Source organism: Callospermophilus lateralis, unplaced genomic scaffold (assembly GCF_048772815.1).
Source record: "Callospermophilus lateralis isolate mCalLat2 unplaced genomic scaffold, mCalLat2.hap1 Scaffold_227, whole genome shotgun sequence".
Taxonomy (NCBI): Eukaryota; Metazoa; Chordata; class Mammalia; order Rodentia; family Sciuridae; genus Callospermophilus; species Callospermophilus lateralis.
In genome coordinates this window covers 49522-66764 of record NW_027513180.1, presented here as the reverse complement: position 1 = coordinate 66764, position 17243 = coordinate 49522, and positions in this window count along the sequence as shown.

Here is a 17243-nt window from a genome sequence, read left to right as displayed (position 1 = left end):
TAGAGCATAGCTTTGTTTGAGGTCAATCAAACCCATGGCTCATAACTTTTCTAAGTATGATATAATCTGTCTCTAAAGAAAGAAAAAAGAATATGCCTATTTGAATGTATCATAACTTAGTTAAAAGACCAACTATTGTTTATTTAATTATAATACACTCATCACATAATTTATATATTTGTGTTGTGAAGAAAAGTCAACATGAAATGGATGAGTGAGCTGGGATTGGTGGTGCATGCCTATGTGACCCCAGCAGCTGGGAAGGCTGAGGCAAGAGGATCACATGTTCAAAGACAATCTCAGCAATTTACCAAGGCCTGAAGCAAGTTAGCAAGATTCTGTCTCAAAATAAATAAAAATATAAAAAGGGGCTTGGAATGTAGCTCAATGGTTAAGTGCCTCTGGGTTCAATCCTCTGGTATATATATATATATATATATATATATATATATATATATATATATATATATATATATAAGAATTAATGAGTGATATCATCAAGATGGCTAAATAGATGGGCCTGGCCAATTTCACTCCACCACAAAGGGACTAAACAAAGAAAAGACAACAGATATTTCACTGTAGCATCTTAGGCAGGACTCTGGAGTGCACTGGGAATGTGACAGTGATACCGCAGAGAAAAACACATGATGGCTCATAAAGTAGTAAACCAAGTACCCAGCACCTACTGTCCTATATCCCAAGATTAACCCTAAACAAAGAGGGGCTTTGCTCAGCGAGAAAAGGTAAGAAGAAAGACTATACCATGATGAGCCTTTGAAGACATAAAAGGTCAGGATAAATATATCACTAGAATTTGCCCACTTGTGCTCTGCAAACTCAAGGAGTACTGAGGGATAAGACTCGAGAACTTGATTTAAGGAATATTGTACCCCTTGTGTTCATGCCAAGTCTCACTATTCCCTATCTTTGGGAATACCCATATTGTTTTGAAAGAAAATGTGATAATAATTAAACTATCAGAAGGCCATAATGCAGTACCTTATACCATGAAAGAAATACCAGTTGCACAGATGAAACTCCCTTTTGAACCATTGAAGAAGCATTATCCTGTATTTCACCTCTTTGTCAGACTCCAGGGATGTACAGGACATATGCTTTCTGTCTGACTTCAAATATGTACTTAGAAGGCAGGCATTCCTTGGGGCAAGAGGAAGAATAGATTTCAAACAACGAAGAAAAAACAGAATAAATATAGTATTTAAAAATGACTTTCTCCATCTGTCTCATCATATGCAGCAAAAACTTTAAAGGAGCATTCAGCGCTTCACAGGATCATTCCTTGAAATTGTTCAGTGAAACTGTTTTGAACATTGATTATGATAATCGGCTATTCATGTGTGGAAAAGAATTATTAAAAGTGAGAAAACAATAGGATATTCCTGATGATGTCAATTCAATTCAAGAAGATAGAAGTAACTATGTTCTTAAGAAATGATTTATTGTGCTCAAAGACATCACATCTATCTAGTTTAAATAGCAACTTTCATAAGATAATGGTGTCTTATGATAAAAAAAGTCTATGAAATGTGTTTGAAAAGTTGTGAGATATATATGCATGCAGCATAGACACATATGTATACATATACATATCTATCAGAAGCATCTATTCAAGACATTTCAAAAATTGCGTTATGAGAAATGCACTTTTAAAAAATAAAAAAGCCACTTTTTGAAAAAAAAAACCACACCAATAATGTAGTGGAATCTTTGAAAAGAAATATTACCTGATTATGAGAGTCTTAAATGTCTACAATAAAAGTTAGTCATGGTCTCCTGACATCAGGGAAATATAGAAAAAGGAAACATTTCATCCTCTCCAAATCCCAGAGGAAAACAAAAAATATAACTTATTTAGTTAAAAAAAAATAAACTGCTTTATTACTGGCCAGACACTGTTCTAAGTATTTATAAATCACGTGTGCAAATTTTAACTTACATGATCCTTATAACAACTATAGCAGAAGCATGTATTCTTAGACATGCAATACTGCACATGAAAAGAATGGGGCAGGGATCAAGATGAAACCAGTAGACTTTGAAACAAACCTGAAATTTAATATCAAATACAGATAAGCAAACAGCTAATAAAGCCATGTGATAAGATGGTTAAAATAAAAGACATTTAACAAAGAATTTGGGGATAAGGGAGATATACAGGTGAAGGGAGGGAGGCATAGAACAGGCCCCCATGCACAATTCGATAAATAGCTAATGTGGATTGGATCCTAGACAATCCCACAGAAAGTCTCTAACACGATCTCTGTAAGCAGGTGCTACATCTAGCCACTGCAACTGAAACTATCCAGGCAACAGTAAAGGCCCAATGGAGAAGACACAAGTCTGTTAATAGTGTGGTAAATTAGGTTTTTCATTTTGATTTTAATGACATAGAAATGTGAGGTTTTTAAAACTGAGTTTACATCATCTGGGAAAAGTTATAAAACATAATGTGAAAGTGTTTTGATCTGTGTCACTCTGTTACAATCACTCCTTGGTCATTTGAAATGTATATGACAATTTGTTTTTTGTGAATTTTGAGCCTTGAACCATGTTTCTAATTGCTTCAAAATAACACAAAAATGCAAAATAAATCTTTTTCAGAGATTTCTTAAAATCTACTGCCTTGATGTTGAAAATGAACTTTATCTTATATTCATTACACTCTTATCAAAATTTTGCTCACTATTCATTCCATCAACACTGCTCCAGTCAACATAAAAAAATGGAATCCACACTGTGATTCCAATGGTCATTTTTCAGCACTAATTTGTTTCTTCTTGATTTCAAGCTACCACTTTACTTATTTATTCTCCTGCATTTAACCATTTTTTTGGTCTTTTCTTCATGCCCTTGACCTTTTTATTGAAATGCTTCAGAGCCAACTTCTTGCATCTCAATCCTTATCTAATTATCTTCCATTTGTGACCTAATTCCACATCAAGTTAATTATATCATTTTGTGGTGCCTGGGTTTTGATCCTATCTCTGTCATTCACCAGTTGTATGATTTAGAAAATGTAACTTTCCCCCCTAGTCTCATGTTCCTCATCTGTGAAATGAGGAGAACATTAATTTTTCCTGTCTCATAACAGCTCTTTTGAGACCATTGAAAGAGCAAATAATACATACCAAAAGCTTACAGCACCTAATAGAAAGAGAACATTACATGTTTCTGAATAAATGAGTCTGGGTCAACATCATATCATTTATCTGTCAGGATGAACTCACCACAAAATTTCATATAAATATATCTAACTGCCTAGTCAACATTTCTTCTTAGATTCCTAAGGCAACACAGATTTTATATCCTAGGCAAATGACAAAATCATCCTTCTGTTGCTCAGGCCATATATGATGTAATACTGGATACCTCCTATTTTTATCACCAAATTATTTTGTCTCAATCCTTTTAGTTCTTTCCACTAGTCTTGATATATTCCTATTCCCAGCTAATCTCATTGTTCACATGGATAGTTTTAATTTATTTAAATATGGTACCATCATTCTAACCTGTTCCCAAACGGCATATCATCACCTCTATCACCAGGTAAGTCCTCTGAGAAAAAATGCATCATGCATGGTGCGGCTATGCTCAGTTCCACTGCTTTCCATGCCCAAGAAAAAATCCTTACACTGTTCTGCAAAGCCCACAGTCTGTACCATCTTATGTCCTACAGATTTTCTACCCTCTCTCCCAGTTTTAGTTACACTGGTCCTCTTGTTGTTTTTTAATTGTACATATTAAATATGTCCCACGTTGGTGACTTGACATGTATGGTTATTTTGGCAGTCTCTTCTTCCGATATTTTTGCATCTGGCTTATACATTCCTTTCAAGTCTTTTCAAATGTTATTTTATTGGGAAGATGTTCTCTAAAGGTGCTTTCAAAATTTACAAACTACCACACCGTTTCCCTTCCTTTTGCAATAAAGCAATTGCCTAGTACCATTTTGAATTTTCTCTTGTTTGTGTGTATGTGTGTGTGTGTGTAGTTTTCTGTAAAATTATTTTTCTTTAATCTAAACATTAGGTAGTTTAGTTGATTGTTTTTTGTTCTCATCACAATAATGCAAGCATTAGAATTGTCAGTAACTTTTAATAATATTTTTGATGCACTTATTGACACCCAGAGAAGGTTCTTGGAATAAGTAATATGTAGACTGCTTTCAAGAACTATTTATGAATAGAATCTATAATCCATTCCCAAAACCAAAGCATTTGGATTTTTTTAATAGATGAAGTAAAATTATTGTGAATAAAATAAAGTGGAAATATAATTATCATTAGCTTTAATGTCACTGACTTCATAAAGGCATTTGAAAGATAGACATATAAGATTACCTACATTTTACATATAAATTATTTCTGTCTAATATATTCTTTTCATCTTCAAAATTTAAATTTTCAATTCACAAGGCTGGGGTTGTGGCTCAGTGGTAGAGTGTTCGCCTAGCATGCACATAAAATATAAAATAAAGATATTGTGTCCACCTAAAACTTAAGGTTCATACTTTTAAAAAATTTTTCAATTCACAAATAATAGTTGAACATAGGGCACAATTTGATTTTTGATACATACATACATACATACTGAGATAAGTAAAGTTAATTACCCCTATTTTAAAATTTATATAGTGAGACAAATAATTTGTTATTTTTCAATGGTAGTGCATCATTGATTAGTAGATTCTGGGGCCCAGAATTTTGTGGCTAAATAATACTTGTTACAATGAATTTAAAAGTGATTTAGTCTATTTTTTGTCCACATATACACAGTAAATTTCATCATTTGTTTATCTTAGTACTCAGTCTTATTTTATATGGCAGAAAACACATATGAGTCCCCATGTTCTGTGTCTCCTTCTCTAGAAAGGTAACTGGTAAATACAGCACACTCTTGTAAGAAAACAAAGTAACAACTAACAGTAATGATATATGTTATGGTTTGAATGTGTGAAGTTCTCAAAAGTTCTTATGTTAATGCATGAGGCAAAATGATTAGATCACAAGATCAAAATGGTACCCTGATCAGAGGATTAATCCATTTGATGAAATACTTATCTGAATGGATTACCAGGTGGTAAGTTAGGCAGTTGGGGTGTCGCTGAGGGAATTGGGTCACGGGTATGTTTTCCCTGGCTCCCCCTGCTCTCGGTCTGCTTCCTGGCTACCATGAGCTGAGTAGCTTTCCTCTGCCATGCCCTTGTTTCATGATGTTCCAAGTCACTCTGGGCCCAGAGCAATGTTGTTGGCCAACCATGGACTGAAACTCTGAAACTGAGATTCTCAAATAAACTTTCCTCCTGTAAGTTGTTTTTGTCAGGTATATTGATCAAACTGTCAAGAAAAGGTGATTGATATAATGCACAATATAACAAAGTCAGTATACTCTCAAATCATCATAATATCTTCAATGAAAGCATAAAATATTTAAATTATCTTTCCTAAGGAAGGAAAAGTAGTAGTGAAAAAGTTATTTAAATACAGTACTATAGTATTGTAATATTGCCTAGCAAATTGAAAGGATGGTTATTTTCCCCCCACATTGAGTATAGGGTATGTATATTCAGCACAGAAACTGCTAAAATTTCAATATTTTAGTATCTGCTATGTTTTACAACCTGTTTTCAAAGATTGAGCAGTGTAGCCATCTCTCTATAGAAAAAGAAATAATTATATGCTACTCTGTATTAATTATATACTACAGCTCTCCTTAACTAAAATAATTAATTAAAGACTACATTTTTAAAAAATTGTAGCTTGGCATGGTGGAGCATGTCTAGAATCCCAGAACTCAGGAGGCTGTGGCAGAAAGATCTCAAGTTTCAGGCTAGCCTGGGAAACTTTGCAAGACCCTGTCTCAAAACAAACATATGGGGCTGAAGATGTAGATCAGAAATAAAGTGCTCTGTGGTTCAATCCCCAGTACCAAAATAAACAAATTAAAAAAAAGAATATTTGCCAAGGGATATTTGATACTAAACTATGGAATCAGAGACTGAAATCTATTAGTGTCCTACAAAACAGGGTCATAATTGTCCTTCAATAAGTGATTACATTATATTTTTCACTAGCCTTCTATTTTTGTAGAATTAGTAAATTCAGTTTTATCATGAATTTGATTTAAAAGAAGACTGGAATAACTAATAAATCAGTATTTTTTTAAACCTTTAAAATTTGATTATAGTTCCAATTTTCTGCAGAAAATAAAACCTCTCACTGTGTATTATTTACTCATTTCCATCCAAAGACCTTTGATTAGAATAATTTTTCAAATATAAACAGTTAGTAATAGACCATTTATTTACTGAATTTCATAGCAGAGAGCCAGCTGTCAGCATCTCCTTAACTTGACTACTCTTAAGCTAGAATTTTCTAATATGCCACCATTTAAAAATGTTCAGCTAAACATGACAATCTTCATAGACTAGTTATTAGTAAGGTTATTTTCTATGAACTGTCCAAGAGGAAATAAGCTCAATCTAAGAAAATTATTAATACCTGGGTATGATTTGACTCAATTTATATATTGCCCTCAAATATTTCTTATCACTCAAAGAATTTAGTTTGTTGTGGAAGAGGCCTCTTTTTAATTAACTTTAAAATTATGTTCTACTGACTTGCAAATGGGAGGTCAGGACTAATTGAGACAATCCCTTAAAACCTTGACACCTTTATCCCTGTACTGAGATTCTATGCTCTGAATGGTCTGATACTTGGCTTTCCCATATTGTCTTAGGAGGTTAGGAAGATGAATGCTCATTGCTTTTAATCCTCATCATGATTTATGAGCCTCTTGGTATCCTTTCCCTAGAGCAGCTACAACTGTGTGGCTGTTCTGCCTGCTGCTTAAATTACACAGACATCTGCAAAGTAAATTATGGATTGTTGTCCCATAGACCATAACCAAGCATTCTCTTCATCTCTCTTGCAGTATTTTTTATTTTAATAAGACAAAGAACTTGTATGCAGTTACTTGCTTATGTGCTGAGGAAATTCTAAGTTAACCTGAATGATAGCACACTGTCCCAGGTCATGACATGTCACATAGTATCAAAACAGCATGACATAAAAGCAGGATAATGTCAAAGATTTATGAAACTAACAACAAATTTCTCCTTTATAAGAGCCACAGAAACAGAATGACTTTTAAACTTAATTGAATATATGTTTCATGGAATTAAACAACCTTATTTTCTGTGGAAGATTTAATAGCATCTTGTGACTTATGATTCTTTAAAATTAAAAATAAAATAAAATAAACAAAGAAATACCAAATTAAATAAAGGCAAATTCATGAAAGATTGGATAGCATTTTTAGATTTTTTTTCCTGCTTATATTGCCTGTAGTAAACTTGTTTAATAACACTGGAGTTTTGCAGCCACTGTGAGGAACTGGAACATCTATTTTTTTTAATAAAAAGTCTGACAGAGTCTAAGTGGAAGTAGTCAACTGCTCCTGTATTTTTCTTTCTTTCCCATCCTTGTTATTCTAAGTGGATGATGAATCATAGTTCCGAATGACAAGTCTATTGTGAAATTCTAATAGGCATGTCTCAAGTTATTAACCTTTGACAATTGCCAAAATTAGAAGTATCCCCACATTTATTTTCTTCAGATGTGCTAATTACAAGCCAAACAATATCTCCTCAGGGAGAAACGGCACTAACACAATGTACAAGATGATTTCTACTTGTGGTTTACAAAGTACATTTTTTCAAAAGACAGATGGCTCTGCAAATTTTTTTTGAACCCTATTGTCAACTCAGCAGGGTGCTATGAGCACTAAAACCATAAATGCTCAAATCCACCCCTGGCTGAGCAGCTCAGCCATTCCCTCTGTATTTCCATCAGTTTCTGTTTCACCTCATCACTGTTGAGATTTGGTGTTCACTGAGGGTCAAGACCTGGTGTTCACACCAATGCCCTGAAGACTTGAGTTTTAAAAGATATATCCTTTATCTGTGTGCTTGTGTCAGCCAACAGCTCATTTCCAAAACTTTCCTTAGGCTGATACCCTTCGTCTCATCTTCAACATGCAATATCCATGAATCCTGAAGAATTCTATTCACTTAAAACACTATACTCTTTAAATGTATCTCTAGACAAATAAATGTCTTAAGTACAAATTGCATACACATACTTTTCTCAAATATTTTACTGAATAGAATAATGAAACTACATTATTAATTAATAAAATTAATTTGTGCTCTCAAAATATCAGAAACAGGTGATCTCCCAATACTTTGAAAACAATTATTCTCTTAAATACACACATGCAGGAACAGACAGGTACACACACCGGTTCAGATTGGTTTTCTACATTCAAAAGGAAACAAGAGCAACAAAACATGATTCTACAGCACAAACCACATAAAACCCACAGGTCAGACACTTTAAAACTTCATTCAAGTTTCTTCATTACCTAGGCCTACTCTTGTAGATTTATCTGCCAAATAGTCTCATATTTGACTCACATTTCACTTCCTACCTCTTCAAAGCCTTTAAAATTCACCAATCATAAAATAATAGTAAAAATCTTCATGACTTATATGTCTATATCATCTTTTATACGCATTTTTCTCAAATTCTCTTTACAATTCAGCCAAAATCCTCCTGTCTCTGTTTTCCTACCCATTTCAACCATTACAGGCAGAAAAAAATGCTGACCTTATATTTTTTTTTGTATTATTGCAAAAAAAGGCATATTCTATAATTTATCAAAGACTGCTATTTGATCACAAAAAGGTTATGGTTTCATTTCCTTTATTGTATGATACACAATCAATTAATACCTACCAGAGAATCATGAATATACGTGAGAAGTTGGGTAAAACAAGCAGCAAATTTTGTAAAATATTAATAGAAGAACATTCCTTTCTATCATTGTTCAAGAAATAATTTGTAAAGTTGGTGGTGGGATTGTAAATGGGCCGCAGGGAGTTTTTCTTTTCAAAATTAAATTAGAGAAAAGACAATGAATTTCGTTTTTTTTTTAAAAAAAACTTTAAAGCTATTTGATTATACATATGAATCTTCACTGTTATCCAATGTCACTCTATTTTATTATGACATTCCAGTGACATTATTTTTCAGATCTATTTTCATGTATGAAGTTTGCTCCTTATATTAAAAGGAAAAAAAGAAACAGTAAATTATTGTCTCATAATGTCTTCTGTTTTAATATGAATTGTATTATAGGTGAAAAGGTATGAACATACTAATTTCTCTACATTTATTATGTTTAAATCATTCTACATCAAATATTTATTCATGTCTTTTATTTATTTTTAACATTAGTTTTAGCACAGGAAGAATAAAAGGAGAGTTGAGAAAAGTGTTCTCCTGCTCTTATATTTGGACCTTTAGATGATTTAATGCTTCATAAAGCTTCAGAAGAAGAGTTGCATTCATCATTAGAATGAGGCAGAGGCATTGTTCAGTGGTAAACTTCTTGCTTACTAAATGAGAGACCCTAAATTCAATACTAGCACAACCAAATAAATAAAAATAGATAAATAATAATAAATTAGAACCCTTTGAAATTAATTTATTTATTTTATAAAGGAGAGAGAGAGACAGAGAGAATGAGACAGTGAGAATCTTTTTTTTTTTTTTGTAGATGGACACAACACAATACCTTTTATTTTTATGTGGCGCTGAGAATCAAACCCCAGGTTCTGCCTATGCTAGGCGAGCGCTCTACCACTGAGCCACAATCCCAGCACGAAATTAATTTATTATTCATGGTTGTACCACACATAATATTTAGGTTGCTATAATCATGGGCTGTGTGAGAAGAACAAGTTGCCCATTATAGGAATTAAATTAGAATTATTAATCTCTCTTATTCTCTGTGTGTGTGTGTCTGTGTGTGTGTGTGTGTGTATAATCTGTAATAAAACCCTCACTCTAAAGCTATTAAAGTGCAAATATGTTAAAATGATTCAATTTTTCTGTAATTCAAGGATTTGGCAACATCAAGATTGAAAATATTAAATATTAATGAAAACAAATTGATGGTCAAAAAAGATGAGCACAGGTGATAGATACTGTAATATTTGAGATACAAAAAGGTTGATTACATTTAATCTTGAAAACTTATCTAAATTTTGTGTTTGTTTAGGCACTTGAGATTTGTCGATATAAAATAAATATGTATTTTGTATTTAATGAATAGGGACAGGAACTGAGTTTAAACAAATATCACAGTAAGATTTAGAAGACATATTAGTTTATACATGCTGGCCTTATCTTCTTTTTTTTTTTTAAAGGGAGAGAGAGAGAGAGAGAGAGAGAGAGAGAGAGAGAGAGAGAGAGAATTTTTTAATATTTATTTATTTTTTTTAGTTATCTGCGGACACAACATCTTTGTTTGTATGTGGTGCTGAGGATCGAACCCGGGCCGCACGCATGCCAGGCAAGCGCGCTACCACTTGAGCCACATCCCCAGGCCCTGGCCTTATCTTCTTAACCTTTTCTTTTTGAGTTGTTAAATTAATGACTGATTCTAATCAATTACTGATTGGGAGCTATGAATATCAAGGTTATTTTGAACGACATCCTAAGAATAGACTCTAGTATATCCAGATGGGTCGTGTTAGCATGGCTCTTTATTGTGTCCATGTGGATTAACTGTAAGAGTTAAATATCAGAGTTTAGATCCTTGCCTTCAGCAAAGGAAAAGCAGCTTACGATTGTCATCAAAAGAAACAATTGCATAGTATGAGCAATATTAATATTTATAAAGGCAAGAAAATTTGTGACTTTGAATCTGTTTTCTGAATGAGAGCTTCACATGATGTTTGCCTTTGAAATGAGACACATCCAATTTAACAAATGTAATATCTGCTAATTATGAAAGAGTAGTCAAAGTACCATGGAAACAGAATATAAAAGAGGAAAATTAGTTTATGGTTTTTAAGAGGCAAATAACTATTAGGTCTTCTCATATCTGCATACAAATAAAGAGCATGATAAAAATACAATATGGGATTAAAACATAGACTCCTTGATAAAGAAAGATTACTAAAGTTTTATAATTTTGTAGTGTTTTTTTCAACCATCTATAGTACAATCAATATTTTACTCTTTCAATTTATACTAAAATATGTTTAAAGAAATCTTTAATATAATGTAAAATTTGAAGTATTTATTAAGAGCTTAAAATCACACATTTTGATAAGATTTAATTGCAACCTACCTTTAAAACAGCTTGTATCCTTTAAAAGTCCAAACTGCTACTCTATACCAATTTGACTATGTTCCCCAATAGAGCCAGTCAGTCAAGTAACAGAACTAGAAAAAAAAGCCATATACAAAAATTTGAATTTTAACTATTTGTGATATTTATTTTTGAGTACATTTTATATACATTTAAAATTTGCCAAGACAATAAAGAGAGTTCTTGTGTATCCCACACTCAACTTACATTATTATTAATATCTTGTACAACAAGGGTACATTTCTTACTACTTTAAAAACATTGCAGTAGATAGATCTAAATGAGCAAATATTGATGCATTATTTCTCTAATTTCTCTCCTAATGTCCTTCTTCTGTTCAAGAGTTCCTTATTGCCTTTAGTAATTATGTTTCTTAGTCTCTTAAGCTCCTTTGCATAGTTTATTAAGACTTCTTTTGTTTTGATCACCATAACAGTTTTGAAAAGTAATGGTCACACATTAATAGAATGTCCCTCAATGGAATTTGCCTAAAGCATTTCTCATGATTAGGATTGTGTTCTCCCTTTTCATGCCATACCCTTTAGAAGGAAGCCTATAATAAAAACTTCATAACATATTTATTCAGGAGATTCAAAACAAAAACCACAACATCATTTTCACGCAGTTAATTAGACAAAATAAATGTTGAATGATATATCAGATATTATCAATAATTGAAAATGGAATAATTGAAACTGACATATATTATTAAAAGTGAACTTGAATACTACAGATGTCAAGAATCATTTGGCTGTATCTAGTAAATGTGAAGATGCAGGTAAGTTATGCCCCAGCAGTTCCACCTCTATGAGTACATCTAGACAAAATCTTGTACATATGCACAGGAGGTATGCATAAGGATAGTTAGTGCAGTTTTGCTCAAAATCCTATACAAATGATATTTTTGAAAAGTATTTTATATGGCAAATGAAATGCAATTAATGCTACTTATTTCAACCATTAAATTTATAAAAATAGTTTTACTCGTAAATTGTTATAAAATATTTTAAATATTCTTAATGTATGTGCTTGTGTATATTCAGGTATATGCGTAGGATTTACACATGGTTAGTGTGTATGAAGCTGAAGAAGTCAGGGTTTGGCTACCTACTTGGTAATCACAAGTAAGAATACCATACCAGACTTATGAATAATCACAAAACCCGATCAATATTACCAAGATGAGTTACACATACCTAAATATTCAAAGTACAGTGGGTCACCACTTTGAAATTTAGTAAAGGAAGACAACACTAGGATCACGTGTCAGTCAGCCTTTCATTTCTCTGACCAAAATATGTGACAAAAATGATTTAGAAGTTTATTTTTGGCTCATGGTTTCAGAAAATTCAGTCAATGTTGGGCTGATTCCATTGCTCTTGGTCTGAAGTGAGGCAAACCAACATAGTTGAGGGCATGACATAGGAAAGCTACTCAACTCATGAAATTCAGATAGGTGTGTGTGTGTGTGTGTGTGTGTGTGTGAGAGAGAGAGAGAGAGAGAGAGAGAGAGAGAGAGAGAGAGAAAGAGAGAGAGAGAATATGAATATGAAGGAACCTGGAGAAAAGACAAATCCTAAGGCATACTTGCAGTGACCAACTTCCTCTAACAAGATCCCAGTCAGGTATGAATCCATCAAATGGATTAATCCACTTAGGAGGATAAAACCCTCATGATTCAATCATTGCCAAGAAATCCCACCTCTGAACCTTTCTGCATTGGAAACTATGCTTTCAATATATGAACCTTTGGGGGGAATGTCCAAATTCAAGACAAAATAGATCAGAAAAAAAATGAAGTTAAGGCTCTTAGTTTACAAAGTGATAAGTGCAGACTCTTATTTTATTTTATTTGTTCGGAAAAAAAGACATATTAAAGAATTCTATACACCTGTTTTGTGTTCTTCTCTCTGATTCTGGTGTAACAATAATCTCTTTGTAATTAGCTAACCTGCTTCACTGTTTGAATGGCTATTTTTTATTTAGTCATTTTTTTTAACCTCTGAAATAAAAAAAATCTGACAAAAACTATTTTAGAGGATGAAAAGTTTATTTGGCACCCATGATTCCAGATGTCTCAGTCCACTGATGGCCAACTCCATTGCTCTGTGCTGGAGGTGAGATAGAAGGGTATGGTAGAGGAAGGTAGTTCAGAACATTGCACCAGGAAGCAGAGAGAGAGAGAGTTCCACTCACCAGAATCAGAGGCAAAGTATAAATCCCAAAATCAGTTCCCAGAGACCTATCTCCTCCAGCCACACCCTACATGTCTTCAGTTATCACCCAGTTAATCCCTATCAGGAGATTAATCCACTGGTTGGGCCACACCTCTAATCATCTAATCATTTCTCCTCTGAATCTACTTGCGTTGTTTCACACATGAGCTTTTGGGGTCATCTTATATCTAAACTATAAAATTGACAAAGAAGAACAGCGATGAAAACAAATGGCACCTGAAAAATATAAGCTTAGGGACGTGTCATGAGCACAGGTAGTAGTTGTGCTTCAACAAGGCTCAGAATACTCATTCAAAGAACCATTTTAGCTTATGTTAGAAAATCCAGGACTAATTTTGTCTGAGTATAAGTAGTTATGAAAAGAATGGTTAGAGAAATCCTTGCAAAAATTTGCAAGTTGGGATAGACACATATTTTGTTTCCAGTGCCCCTACCATAATGAAAGGATTTGCAAAAGAGGTTAAGCCTGACCTAGTAATGAAAAATACAGAAATGTAAAGAAATGAGACCAGAGACAAATTTCTGACAAATATGTTGTTGATTTCAATAATTGCAAGAATTAACTATTACAAAAATAAAATAGATAGGAAGCTTTCTGTAAAACTCCATTGATACTTCCTCAAATAAAGGATAGAGAAACTAATGTACATCTATTTAGGAATGCACTAGAATCCCTTTAAAGGAAAAAAAGAAAGAGAGAGAGAGAGAGAGAGAGAGAGAGAGAGAGAGAGAGAGAGAGAGATTGAAAGACAGACAAACACTGAGAGGTACACCAACAACCATAAGAAAATCAAATGTATTACTACTGGGGAAGCAGGCCAACCAGACAGAAGACAGTATGAAAAACTGGTCACTAACTACTGATGGTTTCCCCCCATTTTTCCCAACAAGAATTCTCCTGACATTTAAACTCCACTTTCATTGGATAATTAAAAATATGTTGAAAACCATAATGACCAGATTTCTTATTTCACAACCAACAACATATGAGTATCACCCATGTACCATGATTTGACATCTCTGTATTGGAAATATAATGAGTGACTGGGGAAAGAAGCTGTCATTTGTAAGGATGTCACATAGTACTTTAAATGAATAAGACATCAAGAATAAAGAAATGTGTTAATGAAATAAAGATTCACTTTACAGTGGCATGAGTTTTTTCCATAATAAAATTGAAGAGATTTTGCCTCAAATATAAAAGGGAAGTTGTTAAACAAGGGAATGATAAAAAAATGTCTGTCTATATCAGGTCAATTGGTAATATACTGTAATTAACATAATATTAGAAAGTCCCTATAAAGAAGAGGACTAGAAAACAAGTGCAGGCGGCGAGTAGCGTGTACATGTGTTTCTTGACCATTTATTAAGCTGACACTATTCAAACATGATTGGATAAAACTGAAGAAATAACTGGGTGTCAGGAAGGCTATACCCTGAGGGGGCGGGGGGGGCAGCTTTCCTAAATTAGAAATCAAGAAATTTATTTTTGCTTATAGAGATTTTTAAAAATACAATAAAAAATTGTTCAAAGGATATATAGTCACTTGCTCTCATTTGAGTGGGAGGGATATTACATTTTTCTTTTCATTCAGAATTAATTCTTATATCAAGAATTAAATTTAGGGTTGGGATTATGGTTCAGCAGTAGAGTGCTCACCTGGTGCAATGAGTCGCTGGGTTTGATCCTCAGCACTATATAAAAATAAATAAATAAAAATAATGGTATTGTGTACAACTAAAAAAGAAATAAATATTAAAAAAGAATTATATTTAAGGTATATTGGGGTGTGTAAAACCTTTTATATGAAAATAATGTTCCATGTATAAAAGAAGTTAAAACCTATACAACAAAAATACTTTCAATTTAGAGTTCCAATAAATAGAATGATATCTGATATAAATTCATAAGGTACAATGAATCCTCATTATATTTCAGTATGATATGATGATAAGAATAAAAAAATGAAGATAATAAGAAGGAAGATTGCTTGAATTTATAATTGTATATTTTTTTGAAAACTCCACAGTATCATCCAAAAGAGATTTATAAGTAGTAAGATATTTTAGAAAGGTTCTGAACTGTATTGATCTAATTGCATTTCAATAGACCTAAAACAACAGTTAAAAGTGCCATTTTATAATTATTTGCTTCATTAATATTCATTAAATATATCTAAAAATTAACAAAAAAAGGTGTAACATTTTTACTGAGGCAAGTGTAAAACTTGATTAGTAACTATCGAATAAGTGGAGAGAGATATTTTGTTCACTGATTCTGACTTAAGAATTCATCAATTCAAAGAATTCCATGCAGAAATAATAGACTTTTTCCATGAGACATGTAAAGTTGAATGAAAATTATATGAAAGAAATATTAGAATAACTAAGACTTTAATAAATAAGTTAAATGGGGTCAGTCTTGACTTACTCAATATTATGAGTTAAACATTATATTAATTAAAAGAAAAGAAATAATGATAGATGAAAGATAAGAGAGAACCTTGAAACACCCATACACAAATTCAAGAATAAAAAAAAAAAAAAAACAGATAATAGGGCTGATGTAAAAATCGACCTGGAAACCATATACTATTTAATAAGCATTACCAAGAAACCTCGCTAACTTTATTTAAAAAGTATAATATCCCTACCTTACTTCATATGCTGAGGTCAATTCTAGGTAGATTAAGCAATTAAATGTGAAAGTTCAAACTATAAAAATGTTTCATATAAAATACAATCAAATATATTTACCTGGGGTGGAAAATACTATAACTATAAAATTACAAAAAATAAAAAAACTTTTCCATACAAAGAGAAAATGATAAAATCCTATAACGCAGTTAGATAAATGATAATTAACCAGACTTTGTGAAATGATTCTCCAATATAATTTAGAAAAGACGAACAAGCTAAAATACAAAGTTGTAAATTGCAGTGTCTTAAGAACAAAAGTTCATGTGCCTCATAAAATCTATGTAGTCATGCCCAAACTATTACTAAATAGTTAAAGCACATTAAAAAGAGTGAGATAAAATGTACACCAACTAATTTGGCCAAATAACATATCAAAATTACCAGCATTAAGAATGTGAGAAAAATTTTGAATATTCATATAATACTGGCAAAAATATAAAGTGTTATGACCTCTCCTACAAATAATTTATCACTATTATTCATAGATACAGACAATAATACAGCCTGATTCATAAGAATAGACAATTGGTATTAAACAGGCAAACAAGTTAAAAAGCAAATAGAAGTCAATTGAGCATAAAAAAGAAAATATTTAGAAAAAAAACTAAGGAAAAATAATTTTAATTACAAATTTTAAAATAATCTAAATATTGTTTCTGAAAAAAAGAGAAAAATGGCTAGTCTATCAAAAAATTTAGGAAGATATAAATAATAATATAAAAAAGTATATTTTTTCTCCCTTTTAATAAGAAGTTAATTGTTACATTCTAATTCTTGATATTGGTGATTAGAATATTCTACCTTTATTATGATATCCACATAATATATTGTTAATTAAATTGAAATAGTGGCCTAGTCATGACATCAATTACAGAAAAAAAAAATTGAAAAGGGAAATAGGATATGGGTACTGCAATGAAAGCAAAATCTCAGAAACATGTTAAAAGGTAAATGGAAACCAGGCATGGTAGTACATTACCTATAATCCCAGCTACATGGGAGGCTGAGGTAGGACAACACCTTTTAACCCAAACTCAGCAAATTAGTAAAATCTTGTCT